The 13,592-nt window shown below is 39.6% G+C and overlaps 1 pseudogene; it reads left to right on the plus strand.

Annotated features, from left to right (window-relative positions):
- The first annotated feature begins 2,427 nt into the window (after positions 1-2,427).
- The window catches only part of LOC107532374 (sodium/potassium-transporting ATPase subunit beta-3 pseudogene), a 37,977-nt pseudogene continuing 26,812 nt past the window's right edge, over positions 2,428-13,592 (plus strand).

Below are 13,592 nucleotides of genomic sequence, written 5' to 3' on the forward strand. Positions count from 1 at the left end.
TTGGAATTTTGGGCTTGGACTTATTCAATAAATGTAGGAGGGAGAGTTTGAGAGAGAGATCAAGACCTATTAAAGAAACTCCCCTTTCTTATAGATTGAACCAGAGGGACTAACATAGAGCTCTACTTTAAGTATTATTATTTTTCTGACTTCAGATAACCTCAGGGAATGTCTTCTTCTGATTAAAATAGCTATACCAAAAATGTCCTTTTTACCTACCCATGAGAGGGAGACGTGCATAGAAGAAAATGTGAGGAAGTAAAGAACTTTAGATAAAAATACTAGAGATATGGGGTAAGTAGCAACTTTTCTGGCACCACATAATGTTAAATAGTTTTAAGCTGCCTCCCAGAGGAAGATAACTTAGCCTCCCTTGGAGGGGATTGAGTAAACAGTAAAGAGGGCTGGAGTTGGATCTAGTGCTGCTTATATCACAACAATACTTCCCTGTGGATGAGAGGCTAATATCTAGCAAGCTGGATTTGAGAAGAGAAAGCATCTCAAAAAACATGAATATCAAAAGTTTTAAAGTGATTTTTTTTTCATTGCCCCATTATATTTCTGAGATGAGGAAAACATTTCACTATGAAGAAGGATTCAATTTAAGTAAATTCAATTCTGCAAATATGTATTAGATTTCTGCTGATATAAAAGTTACTGTGCTAACTTGGAATTGTAAAGAACAGATGGAGTCATATGTAAGTGAATGAATGAAGCAATATGAAAGAATGATTAAGGGATTTAGTTTGGGAGCCAGATAGATCTGTGTTCAAAACACAAATCTTCCATCATTCTGTGTAACCTACTTGGTGTTACTATAAAAATTAAAACACTAAAGTATGCGGGTGAGTTAGGATGATTCTAGATGAAAGTTAACAGAATACCCATCTAATAGTGGTTTAAACCATATGGTAAGAAATTATCTCACATAACAGAGAAATCAAAAGAAAATGTAGTACTGGGATTAGTGCTCTTATGACCCATTGATGTCAGTAAGGACCATGCCTTTCCACAGTGTTTGGGTTGAATTGTGTTACCCCAATAAGATATGTTGAATTTCTGTCTCCCAGAGCCTAAGAGTGTGACCATATTTGGAAAGAGAGTCTTAACAGAGGTAATCAAGTTAAAGTAGGGTGCGCCATAACCCAATATGACTTGTGTCCTTATGAAAAGGGAAATTTAGACACAGATATGGACATGCACAGAGGGAAAATGATGGGAACAAACACAGCATGGATGTTTGCTTTCTTTCGCACCAGCAGAGCATGTCTCTCTGACTGTCTTCTGCTTTCCCTTTCTGTCCTTGCTCTGTTTTTAAGAGTTCATGTAGTTATATTGGGCCCATCTGGATAATTTAGAATAAACCCCCTATTTTAAGGTCAATTGATTAGTAAAGTCCCTTTTGCTGTGTAAGCTAATATATTCACCAGAGTGATATCCTCTTCACTGCTTCCAGGAATTAGGGCAGGACATTTTTGGAGGCCTACTATTCTGCCTACTGTATCTAGTTAAAGTTGTGATAGTTTTAGAAGTCAAATAGTATTAAAAGATTAAGATTGGATAAAGAAGTCATTTACCCTCCCTCAAAGACTTTTTCTTCTACATTCTGCTCCTCCAGACCAACCTTTTTCAGTTATTTTGCTATTCTAAAATTTGCCATCATATTTTAAAAAATGAGTTTACTGACAACTGGACTTCCAGTTTGGCAAAGCTGTATAAATGGCATGACTATATCTAGTCTTCCCTTTCCTCCTTCATCTCTCCCAGCTCCTCGCTGCTAAGTACAGCTAATAAATCTAGAAATAAAACAGCAGACAATCATAGGAGGACTCTGAAATGAGGAAAGAGACTAGAGACCCCAGAACTTGAGGAAAACAAGTCTGTGGCTCAGTTGGTTGGCGCATCATCCTGTACACCAAAAGGTGGCATGTTCAAACTCCAGTCAGGGCACATACCCAGGTTATGGGTTCAGTCTCCACAGGCATCTTCCCTCACAGGCCCAAACTCTCCCACTTCCCACCTAAAGTCACCAGGCCCAGAAAATACATCTCTCATACTCCAGGTGGCATTAGCAGAAATCAAACAAGAGGTCAATGGCATCAAGTGAAGGAAGCAGGCCAGAAATGTACTGAAAGTGTTACCAGAGAATCAAACTCCCCTGTCGCTCCTGGGAGTGAGGTTCTTGCGATATATTCAGAAAATGAATTTCCTAAAATTTGCACGGGAAGGAGGCTTTATTTGCGTGAGGTCACCTTTCTCGGGTTCCAAAGTCCTCTGCTCCTTAAACAAGTCCTGGAAAAGATATAGCTGGGATCCAGCAGAGCCAACAAAAAGGCCAGTGCCCAGAGTTTCCTTTCCATGGTGCAGCTGGATGTAATTCAGCATCTAAGCTAATTGAAGTGCATTAGTCCATGTGTGGAGTCCAACATGGCCTTGTACCATGTGGGCACAGGGGAGCACATCCCCCTGCCACAGGAGAGCCAGAAACCCAGCACACCAGAAAGAGAAGAGTAAGAACTTTCTTTGTTTGGAAGTTTTAAATATTCAGGTTTCACATGCTGGCAGTGACCATGCCCATCCTAGCCACTAATTTGTTCCCAGTTATGACTAGCAGATGGGTAGGCATCTTCCCACACCATTTAGACCTCACTGGGCATGAATCTAAACTGCCTTTGTCCAATCCCTTCCCCCATTAATCAGTGGGGAACAGACTTGGAAAATGTTAAATGCAACTTTTTGGCAAAGCTGTATAAATGGCATGACTATATCTAGTCTTCCCTTTCCTCCTTTTCTGTTAAATTATAATCAGGTTATTACAACGACATCAAAAGGACTCTGAAAACTAAATTGTCATAGGAAACACAGCTCACAAAAGTAGACCAGGACCTGTATGCTGAGGCTGAGAAGATTTAATAGAATTCCAAATCTCTTAAAATCCCAAATTTTGATGATTTAACCAAAAATCACCTGGCATATCAAAAAACCAAAAAAAATTTCAACTTGAAAAAAGAAAGACAATTGAAAGTCATTGATCATTAGCTCTGGGTGGTTTGGCTCAGTGGTTAAAGCATTGGCCCCTGGACTGAAGGGTCCTGGGTTCGGTTATGGCCAAGGGCATTTACCTTGGTAGTAGGCTATCCCCAGCCCTGGTTGGCAACCAATCAATGTGTTTCTCTCACGATGTTTCTCTCTTTTTTTGCTCTCTCCCTTCCATTCTCTCTGAAAAGCAGTGGAAAAGATATCCTAGTGTGAGGAGAAAAAAAAGTCATTGATCATTAAATTCCATATATTAGTGAAATCATATGGTAGTTGTCTTTCTCTGACAAGCTGAACTAATAAGCAAAATAGAGACAGACTCATAGCTAGAGAGAGCAGGCAGACAGTCCTAGTCGGGTTGGGGGTGTTGGACTGATTGAGCAAAAAAGAATGAATAAAGAGAACTCATGGATATGGACAACAGTGTGGTCATTACGGGGGGAGGGAAGTGGAAGAGGGCATGGGGGGATAAATGGTGATGGGAAAATAAAGAAAAAAAGTCATGAAGATGAATTTGATGTTGGAATTATTTGACATGAATTTTAAAGCAGCCAAAGAATTTTTTTAAAAAGAGCATTGTAAATACTCTTGAAGCAATAAAAAAAAAAATAGAAATATCACCAGAGAAATAGAAGATATAAAAAAGAAGCAAAAATTACATAACTGAAAATTATAATAACCAAAATAAACTTTCACCACTCTTTTTTAACATCGTATTAAAATTTCTAGCCAATGCAGTAAGACGAAGAAAAAGAGTAAAAAAACATATAGAATGAAAAGGAAAGGCAGATTGGGGGGGGGTTAGTAAAGAGTAAGGGAGGCCAAATATAATTTCTCATTGGAGTTCTTTACTCTTCTATCAAAATTTGTGCAAAGGTTCCAACATAGGAAGCTAGAGTATTAGGAATGTTGCTCTGGTCCTTGTTTATCAGTCCATACTGATGACTTCTTAGACGCTCCTTGACCTGAAACACATGATCCCACTTTGCTGGCTCCCTGGGGCGTAGACATCTTTTCTAATTTAGGTAATGACAATGGTTGCTATTTGTGCTCTCTAGCTGGACACAGGCTTTCTTCCTGTGGCTTGGGGAACCTCCTGGAAGGTGGTCATGTTAGACACGAGACTTGACTGTTTTCAGAACCCACTAACCTCTATCCCCTTCCCAGGCTAAGGAAATCTCTCAAAAGTGTTTACACCACTCTCATGTCTACCTTTCAGGAACATGAGTTGCTTGATCTCTATAATACACTTAAGAGATTTTACAGAAAAATAAAGAAGAGCCATACAACAAAGAAGTTTATTTTCTACTCTGGAAAATTTTATGAGGAAATGAATTAGCTTGATCTTTTTTTTTTTTTTTTGAACTGGGAGATGGAAGACTAAAGAGTAAACAAATTAATAGTTTGATACATTACTCTGCCACACACACATACTACTAAAAAAAAAATCTGGATACTTTAGCAAGCACTCTGTACAATGCCACTAATGTTTTAAATTATGTCCTTTTGTTCTTAATTGAGGCCACTTGCAACTGTACAATGTGAATTGCTTTTTTTTTTTTTTTTTTGAGAGTTTTGCAATCTCTCTAGTAGACTTCCCTTCCAGATGTTTCACGATGCTGTGTCATGACTGTTTTTTTCCTCTGAACTTCTTGAAATCTGCTTGCTGAGGCAAACTTCAGACTATGTTTGGTCCTTCCTTCTCTGGCTATGATAAGCTAACAAGGCAGTTTTCTACCCAAAGGTCAGTCTCTTTCATTTCACTTTATGTTTAGGTCCCAGTACTAGTCCCTTTATCTCCTTCTCAGGAATGAAATTATCCCAAAGAGTTTGTCAGAAACTCTTCTTTGGGCTGAAGCAGTGTTTGCAGATGTTACTGTGTTGGCTCTGTGTCCTTTCTTGGTCAGGATTTGATTCCTTCTGTGACTGGTCTCTGCTCTTTCTCATGTGTACCCACTATGATAACCCCTCAGTTTCTCTCCCACTGTCCTCATGGAAATGAACTCTTAAAATCCAATTTGCAGATTTCCACAGTGTATATACTCTCTCCATATACAGTAGAACTCTGAATCCCAGCCCAAAAGGTGTATTTTTTTATTTTATTTTTTTACTGGGCTCAAGCTTAAATCACCATATTCCAGTCTTGATGTTCCACCCAGCAAGTCTCCGTAATCCTTATAAGATTAATGTTTATTATCTGAGGTAATCATCTCCATTTCACAAGTTAATATGTAGGTATATATTTTCTTATCCTTTTATTACTATTTTCTGTTGTTGTTGTTTTGAATTGCCAGATACTTGACATTTTTTTCCTTTTTTCACATTACAACTTGATCTTAATGGATTTTCACTCACTCTCTCCTTGGTTTGGTGCTGTTTAACTGACAGATAAACTATCTGGTAGATCATAAATTCTCAAAGCTCACAGTGCATAACGAGTAGCCATAGAGCTAATTTATTAGAGTTGCAGATTCAATGACTTCCCGTTTCCTTTTCCCAGTGGGCTCAGTAAGTTCATGGTGGATCCCAGGAGTAGATATTCTTAGAAATAATTCTGATGCGGACCACCCTTTGAGAAGTACTATTCCAGACACACAAATGTTCCGTCTTTACTGAGATAGACTACATCATCCAAGAACCCACCATTCCAGTATCGTAAGCCGTTGTCCAGAAATCCAAGTGAAATACCTCTGTGTAAGCCAGATGTTTAGTTGAGACAATTGTTTTCTTCTAAGTCTTATGGATAGGAAGATATGTTGAAGATACCACCTAGAATCTGCTCTTCCTTTATTTCCTATAACTTTCTACCCAACCCTTCAGAAAGAATTCTATTTTCAGATGTCTTTAATTTTGATATGTCAGCAAGAGAGAAATGGTTAGCCATCTTGCAAAAGCTGTTCTTTTCTTTTATGAGACATGCTTTGGGAAAACAAGACATCTCCTGAATGATAAGGATGTTTACATTCATTTGCATCTAAATGAATCAAATGAAAGTTACCAAAGGCCATGCTAAGTTATCCCTGCCTCCAGTGAGCAGTAGCAAGCTATCCTTTTCCCAGTAGTGCTTAAAAATCATTCTTACTGGGTAATATCTTCCCAGATGATCTGAAGTCTCTAAATCAGTGGTTCTAAACCAGCGCAGTTCTGACCCAGGGGACATTTGGTAATGTCTGGAGGCATTTGTAGTCTTCATAAGTGGGTGGCACAGGAATCTCGTGAGTAGAGGCCAAGGATGTTGCTAAACATTTACAATGCACAGATCAACAACCCCCCCAACAGAAAATAAATGTAAATTATGCTGATATTGAGAGCCCCTGCTCTATGTAAAATAAGCCTCATGCCTGTTATAAATATGCAGTATTCTCTTTAACTATTTTTCTTATTAAATATTTATATCCCATTAGAGTAATGTCATGCTTTTCAAACTTTATTTTCAGTTTTTAGCTTACTGATGTAATCTTTTATTCCACACTCTTTTTTCTCACTTTTCTGTATTAGAAGGATTCTTGAACATACGTGTTTTTGTATATCCAGCAACTCTTCCTATGGCATTTCACTGCTTCCTCCATGTGGTTCTTATGAGTCTACCAATCATGAGCTTCTTGCTCTCCAGAACACATGAGTGACCATGGGGCTCAAAGCTAGGTCAATCTGTCTTTTTTCTACTGGGAATGACACCTTACACACTTGACTGAAGACACACAAGAGTATAAGATAGTTGTAACTGACTCATCCAGTGACAGCACTCTAGTGAGAAATGTCCCACATTTCTGATTCCTCTCTCTGAACTATCCAGAATCTTTTCACTAAATTCCCTTTCCTTATTTAAAATGATTAGAGACCTATAGCATTGCTAGTAATCAAAAACCTAGGATACATTTTTTCACCGATCAGCTGACCCAAAGAAAAATAATCTCCCGGCTGCTTCACCTCTTTTGGGGGGAAGAAACCAGCTTTAATTAATTCAGAATCAGTTGTTGCCTACCTCTGGTCAGTAGAAAAACTTGGTATGCATTCCTCAAAGCTCTGAAGTGTTTGCCTCAATATCCACCTGGGAGTCAGAATATATTACAGGGGTGCTACTCAAAAGCTGGCCTGCCTTCCAGCAGCATCAGCAACACTGTGGTTTATTAGAAATGCAGGTGGGGGGCTTCTCAGGATTGCAGTCATACTCAAGTTTCAGCATGCATAAAAGTCACTGGAAAAGCTTGTTAAAATAAAGATCCCAGGGTTGTGCACCAGAGATTCAGTAGGTCTGGGTTAGGGCCCACAAATTTGCTTTGTTAACAGGTTCCAAGGGGATGGTACTATTCTGTTGCTGCTGCTCTTCAGACCATGTTTAGAGCAGGCAGCTTGATAAGAATGATAAGAACGTGTCACTTTTTCAGCTTTTAACCTTTATCTCATCTAACATAAAGCTCAGTTACTTTCAGTTGCAAATAACAGGAGCTGCTTCAAACTGGCTTAAATTACAAAGGGAATTTATTTCCTCATACAAATTGTAGTTTAGAGGTTTGAGCACTTCAGCTGTAGCACTATTATGTTGCCAACTACCCTGTTCTTTCCAAGTAAATGACCTCTTTTTAAATATTACTGAAAAATGTGAAGCTGTCAGGTGTGGACATACTTACTAACTGGTCACCACTCAAATGTATCTTTTGCCATACCCATATAGCATTTTAGCACATTTTAGGCCCTCAACAAATAATAAATGTTAATATCTGTCCTTCTGTAGTGGGCAGTTAGACAGATGTGAGCAGTAGGAAAGATAAGCCAGGTACAGATGGTCACCAGGGCAGAAAGTCCCAGAGAACCTAGCAACAGATAATTGCAGGGTGACCTTTCCTTCCCTAGCATATCCCTGGTCAAGTAGTTTAGACATCCCTCAACTTTCATATGCTAGTCATGTGGTAGACCCCCTTAGAGGAGAACAGCTTCATATGACTCCTTGACTTGACCACTCCCTTAAGCCCTAAACCGTAGAGATAACATCTAGGCCTCAGTTTTATTTCAGCTCCAGGGCTAGAAAAACAGTAAGCCAGGCAGGAACTCTATGGCTGACATTAGGACCAGCTGCCGTGACTAATAACCCCCTGGTGCCGACCAATCAGTGGAAACCTGGACCCTGAGAAGACACGCCTAGAAAGCTGATGAATATTCTATTGAGATTCTCCCCTAAGACTTCCCCTAAAATCCCTGCCTTTGGGAAACAGATAAATACCCCTTAAGACTAAGGACTCGATGTGTGTGTCCCCCCCCCCCCCCACCAGCTTGCGCAAACCTTCCCACCTCCTTCCCCCAGGGACATATATCCTTTTTCTCCCAAGTTCTAGGGGCCCTTCTTTTGCCTCTAATTTGTTTCCTGAGCCTACACAGCCCTGCTGGCTCACTTTTTCTACCTCTGTGCTTTCTAAATGAACTTTCGCTTGTATTTGAGCCTTGGCTCTGGATTTTTTCTTAGCCAAAACTCAAGGACCAAGGTCCAACATCTGGTGCTGTTTTGTAGTTTACACTTCCTCTTTCTTTGAAGATGTCTTTCTATTATCTTTACCTGAAACTATTTATTCTACTCTCACATCACTTCTATGTACCAGAATAACTCCCAGATGCCAGGAACTCCTCTGAGCTAGGTAGACAGTGGAGGGCAAAACAGATATGGTTCGTGCTTTTAAAAGCTTTAAAATCCAACTTAGATGACTTTCTAAGAAGTTTTTTTCCCCTACCTTCACTCCCCCAAACCAACATAGGAATCCTCGTTAGTCCTGTTTTTTCTCTTACACACTGTATCACATTATACTGTGTATATATAATAAATAGAAAAATATGAATAAATATTGTGAAAAGTTGACATTAGTGGAGCCGTTTTTTAAATGGAGCAGAGCAACCATTCCATAGGAGCTGCCTAGTATATCTTGCCACTTGAACCTTTAGAATATCTAAACTGGGCAATAACTTTTGGAGTGAGCCATAGCAACATTATCTTCCAAACAACTGTTTGCAAAACTAACAGGAAAGCAGACATCCTGACCTCAGGGATGGATGGTTATGGATTCTCTTTCTGAAGACAGAATCAGTAACCAGCCATGCATAGCTAAGAGTAATTCGGCTTGTCACCAGTAGAAATTTCTTTCTTCTATTCGTGGAGTAATTCCTATTCTTTTCTCTTAAAAATCCCTGCCTTTACCTTGTAATCAGGAAGGACACTATTTGGGTTTGGGCCTGGATTTGTGCTACACAAGTTGTAGTTCTTTTTTTTATCTCAAGTAGATGCTAATTGCCTCTCATTTCGACTTTTTCATTTTTAGGTTAACAGTATAAAGTGGAGTTAATCAAGTAGAAAGATAATTGGGAGAACCTGACAATGTGGTTGTAAAGGTCATGGGTTTTTGTAACTTGGATCAGGATCTATTTGATTGATCTTATTAGGATACTGTACTCTCATTTTGAAATGTGAAACACACTGGGTAATAAAGATTGGGGAAACAAAAATTCCATATAAGAAGTCATACTATGTTTTTTATAAAGTCCATATCTTAAAATATCTGATGGTGTCTTGAGAAATAAATAACATTGCAAAGTACTCTTTTTTAATAATACTCTTCTGCCTTGGGATAGTCTTAACTGAACATTTTTTCCACATAAGCAAAAAGCAAAACCATGAGGTCCTGGATTGGACATGTCTTCAGTTGAATAAATCCTCTGAAGAGTACAGACTTGATTTATAACTCCATTTGAGCCATTTACTTTACTGATGGTCTCTTCTCCCTCTATCCAGCATGGTAAAGTGCTGTCAAAGAAAACAAATGACTTGGTCTCTGTGTTTTGTGTAGGTGCCTAGTTTACCTGGAGTCCTTCGTGTTCTTCCCTTGTGCATATCTAACGGTGGCCTCTTAAGGTCAGAGAAAGGGTGTGCACACACTGCTGAGCAAATTGGAAATAAAACTAGGAAAGCTTGTGGAGAAAGGGCAACAAAGCAGAAGCTGTCTCCAACCCCCACCTTACCTTGCCTTTAGGTTTCTCCTCTTTGTTGTTTGTTTGTTTTTCTTCCTCAACAGATTAGCTCAGGCATTGGCATGGTCAAAATGACTTTTAATTGTTTCATTTTAATCTGTTGCTATAAACAGTAATGATAGAGATTGTGATCTGGTGGCTGTAGCAAGGGCCAAGAAGGTGCCAAGACTATATAGTGAGAAAAAGCCTGTCCTATTGTTTGGGTGATTCACGCCAGACAGATGGGCAAAGCACAAGTAAAGGAAAGTAGTGAGATACCTGCTGTTCTACTTAGATAGGAGAGGAACAATATTTTGTGGGACCAAAAGCTCTTACAATTTGGGACACTTAAGAAAAAGAACACAAAATAACAAGTAAAAACTTGTGTAAAAAGTTGTTTAGAAAATGACAAAGGCCTGGCCGGCATGGCTCAGCAGTTGAACATCAACCTATTATCCAGGAGATCATGGTTCGATTCCCGGTCAGGGTACATGCCTGGGTTGCAGGCTCCATCCCCAGGAGGGGGGGCATGCAGGAGGCAGCCAGTCAGTGACTCTCTCTCATCATTGATGTTTCTATCTCTCTCTCCCTCCCTCCCCTCTCCTTTTCTCTCTGAAATCAATAAAAAGAAAAAAAGAAAAAAAATGACAAAGGAAATGGGAAAAATTACAAATGTAAAAGTGCTGACAGATACTACAAACATAAAATCTAGAAAAATAGCAATCTTATTAGTAAAGTGACTCTCCCACTGTTATAGTACTTTTTATCCCCATATATATGTCGAATTCCTAGTGCCGTAGAGCACCTTTGTATAGCAAATAACTCTGACTCTGCAGATTCTGGACTGGAAAGAGACAGTAGACTTAACCGATGTGGTTAAAATGTATATTATGATTGTAAATTTTGCATATCAACAAAGTGAGCCCAGCTGGGCGTGGCTCAGCGGTTGAGCATTGACCTAGGATCCAGGTGATCGGGGTTCGATTCCTGGTCAGGGCACATGCCCGGGTTGCGGGCTCGATCAGTGACTCTCTCATCATTGATGTTTCTCTCTCTCTCTCTCCCTCTCCTTTCCTCTCTCTGAAATCAATAAAGATATATTTAAAACAAACAAACAAAAAACAACAACAAAGTGATAGTGTTCCTGGAAGGTGACCTGGAGGGAGGATTTGCTACAGACTGAATTTTTGTGTCTCCCTGACATACATATGTTTAATCCTAACTCCCAGTGCAATGGTATTAGGAGGTAGGGCCTTTGGGAAGTGATTAGGTCATGAAGGTGGAGCCTGCATGAATGAGATTAATATCCTTATAAAAGAAACTCCAGAGAGCTCCCTCGCCCCCTTTCCACCATGTGTGGACACAGTAAAAAGACAGGTATGAATCAGGAACCAGGCCTTCACCAAACAGCAGATCTGCTGGCACGTTGATCTTGGACTTCCTATCATCCAGAACTGTGAGAAATAAGCTTCTGTTGTTTATAAGCCACACAGTCTATGGTAGTTTGTTATAGCGGCCTGAAAAGACTAAGCCAGGGCCCACGAAAGTAAAGCGTCCTGAAACTTTGACTTGCATTAACTTCACAGTAAATTTATCTTGTGTGCTGTGTGCATTTGGCTAGGAACTTGACTGTTAAAATTCAGTGAATATTTTGAGATCCTGTGCTAGAAAAATTGGAAAGATTTATGAGACACGTGATAATGTGGAAGGGAACCTATTTATATACTTCCATCTTAGAATTTTGAAATTTTGATCTATGTGAGTGCATTGCCTATTCTTAAGTAAATCTTTTAAGATAAAAAATTTAAAAAGGAACCAGTGAGACATGGTTTATTACTATTACCTTTGATAAACTTCTTCAAATTATGCTGGGGTAGAAGAAGAGAAAAAAATCGAGAGGTTTAAGAACTCTCAGGAATCTAACAGGGGCATGATGCTAGTTCCTGTGAAAATATCTGGACATCTCAACTCAGGCTTAGTTCTGAGCTGAAGGGAAGAAAAATGAGGCCACAGAGAACAGACAGGTAGTCAGGAGAGGGGTCCTTGTGGTCTCAGGAGATGAGCTCATTTACAAAGTCCATTCATAAAACCTTTTTTAGAGTGAGAGTAAAAGCCCCAGCCAAGCCATGTAGTGCTAAGCAGGATTCAGTAACTGGAAGGCCAGACAAGGCCCAGTTGAATGGCCTGGACCAAGATAACCAGAGGAGGACGTCTGCCTCCAAGTAGACACTAGCATGCCCCTGACTTGCCCTATGCACTCTATGCAGTCCAAATAGTCCACCACAAGACAGATTGTGCACTCTTTAGGAGGTAGCCTCAGGCCATAGATGTATGAGAGGCTTCATCCTTGGTCTTTTATGAGCTCCTGACCTACACAATTTGTGAACATAAAATGGTTGTCATTTTAAGCCACTACTTCTGAGACAGTTTATTATACAGCATCATAACCAGACCACTGTTCTCCATCCGTGTGTTTCTGAAACAAGAGACTAGATACTTTGAGCATAAATTATTTTTAACAGAGTTGAAATGTTTTTGTCCAAAGACCTGGAGGAATTCCCTTAGTGTATTATGACATATTGTTAGATGAGCAGATTGAGAGGCAATATAACCCTCAGAGACCAAGAGGTGAAATGCACTGCATTCCTGTTGTACAAGTACATTCCAGAAGTGCTGAACTCCCAGAGCCTCTCCAGCTTTGCTGTGTTCTTTTTTATCTGTGTGCATGTTATTCCTTTTGCAGGGAGTACTCTGCCCTCTTTCTCAGTCCTTCAGTCACTTTCCATTACCACCATCACCGCCTCCTCCTTTAACGGACTCCCCACAGCGTAAGTGATCCTCTTCTTTGTACAACCCCCTGCTTTGTCATTGTGAGTGACCATCACACTGCATGGTAACTGCCTTTTTGCATATATCATTCACAAGATTATGAAATTGTGAAAGGATTTCAATCTAGAATGGAACTGGGGATATAGAGTGGAGAATCTCATGCATGAGCCCTCAGAAGAATGGAACTTAAGAACTGAGAGACTTTATATATGCTTGATTTACAAAAGACCAAGACTTATCTCCTGACCACTGAACATCCACCAGAAATCTCTCCCATCCTCAAGCCAGTGAACCTACTGCTTGGATTCTGGCTGGACTTACCCCTCTTTGCATTCCTAAACCATAAATATAGCCCATCCCAGATCCCCAATGGACTCGCCTATAGCTTGATACAGCATGCATTTCCCAAATTGCAGTTTCTCTAAAATTCCAAATAAACTCAATTTATGGTTATTTGAGCTTGCCTCAGTTTATCTATTTAGGCTGACAAAATCCTAGAAGGTATGAAAAAATTCTTGTTCATTGTTGTACTTCTAAAGCTCTAACATTCACATAGAATCTGGTGTATTGTAAGTACTCATTATTTACTCACTAAAGAGATAAATGAACTATAACATGTTCTTTACTGCAGGAATTCATTTAAGTGACCTTTACCTCACTTTAGTTTTTCTTAGTGTGTGTTGGCTAAATGGAACTGGATCTTTATTCTATTCTTAGAGGAGGGGAGGAACCATCCT

The sequence above is a fragment of the Miniopterus natalensis genome, chromosome 11 (genome assembly GCF_054644295.1).
Source record: "Miniopterus natalensis isolate mMinNat1 chromosome 11, mMinNat1.hap1, whole genome shotgun sequence".
Classification (NCBI taxonomy): domain Eukaryota; kingdom Metazoa; phylum Chordata; class Mammalia; order Chiroptera; family Miniopteridae; genus Miniopterus; species Miniopterus natalensis.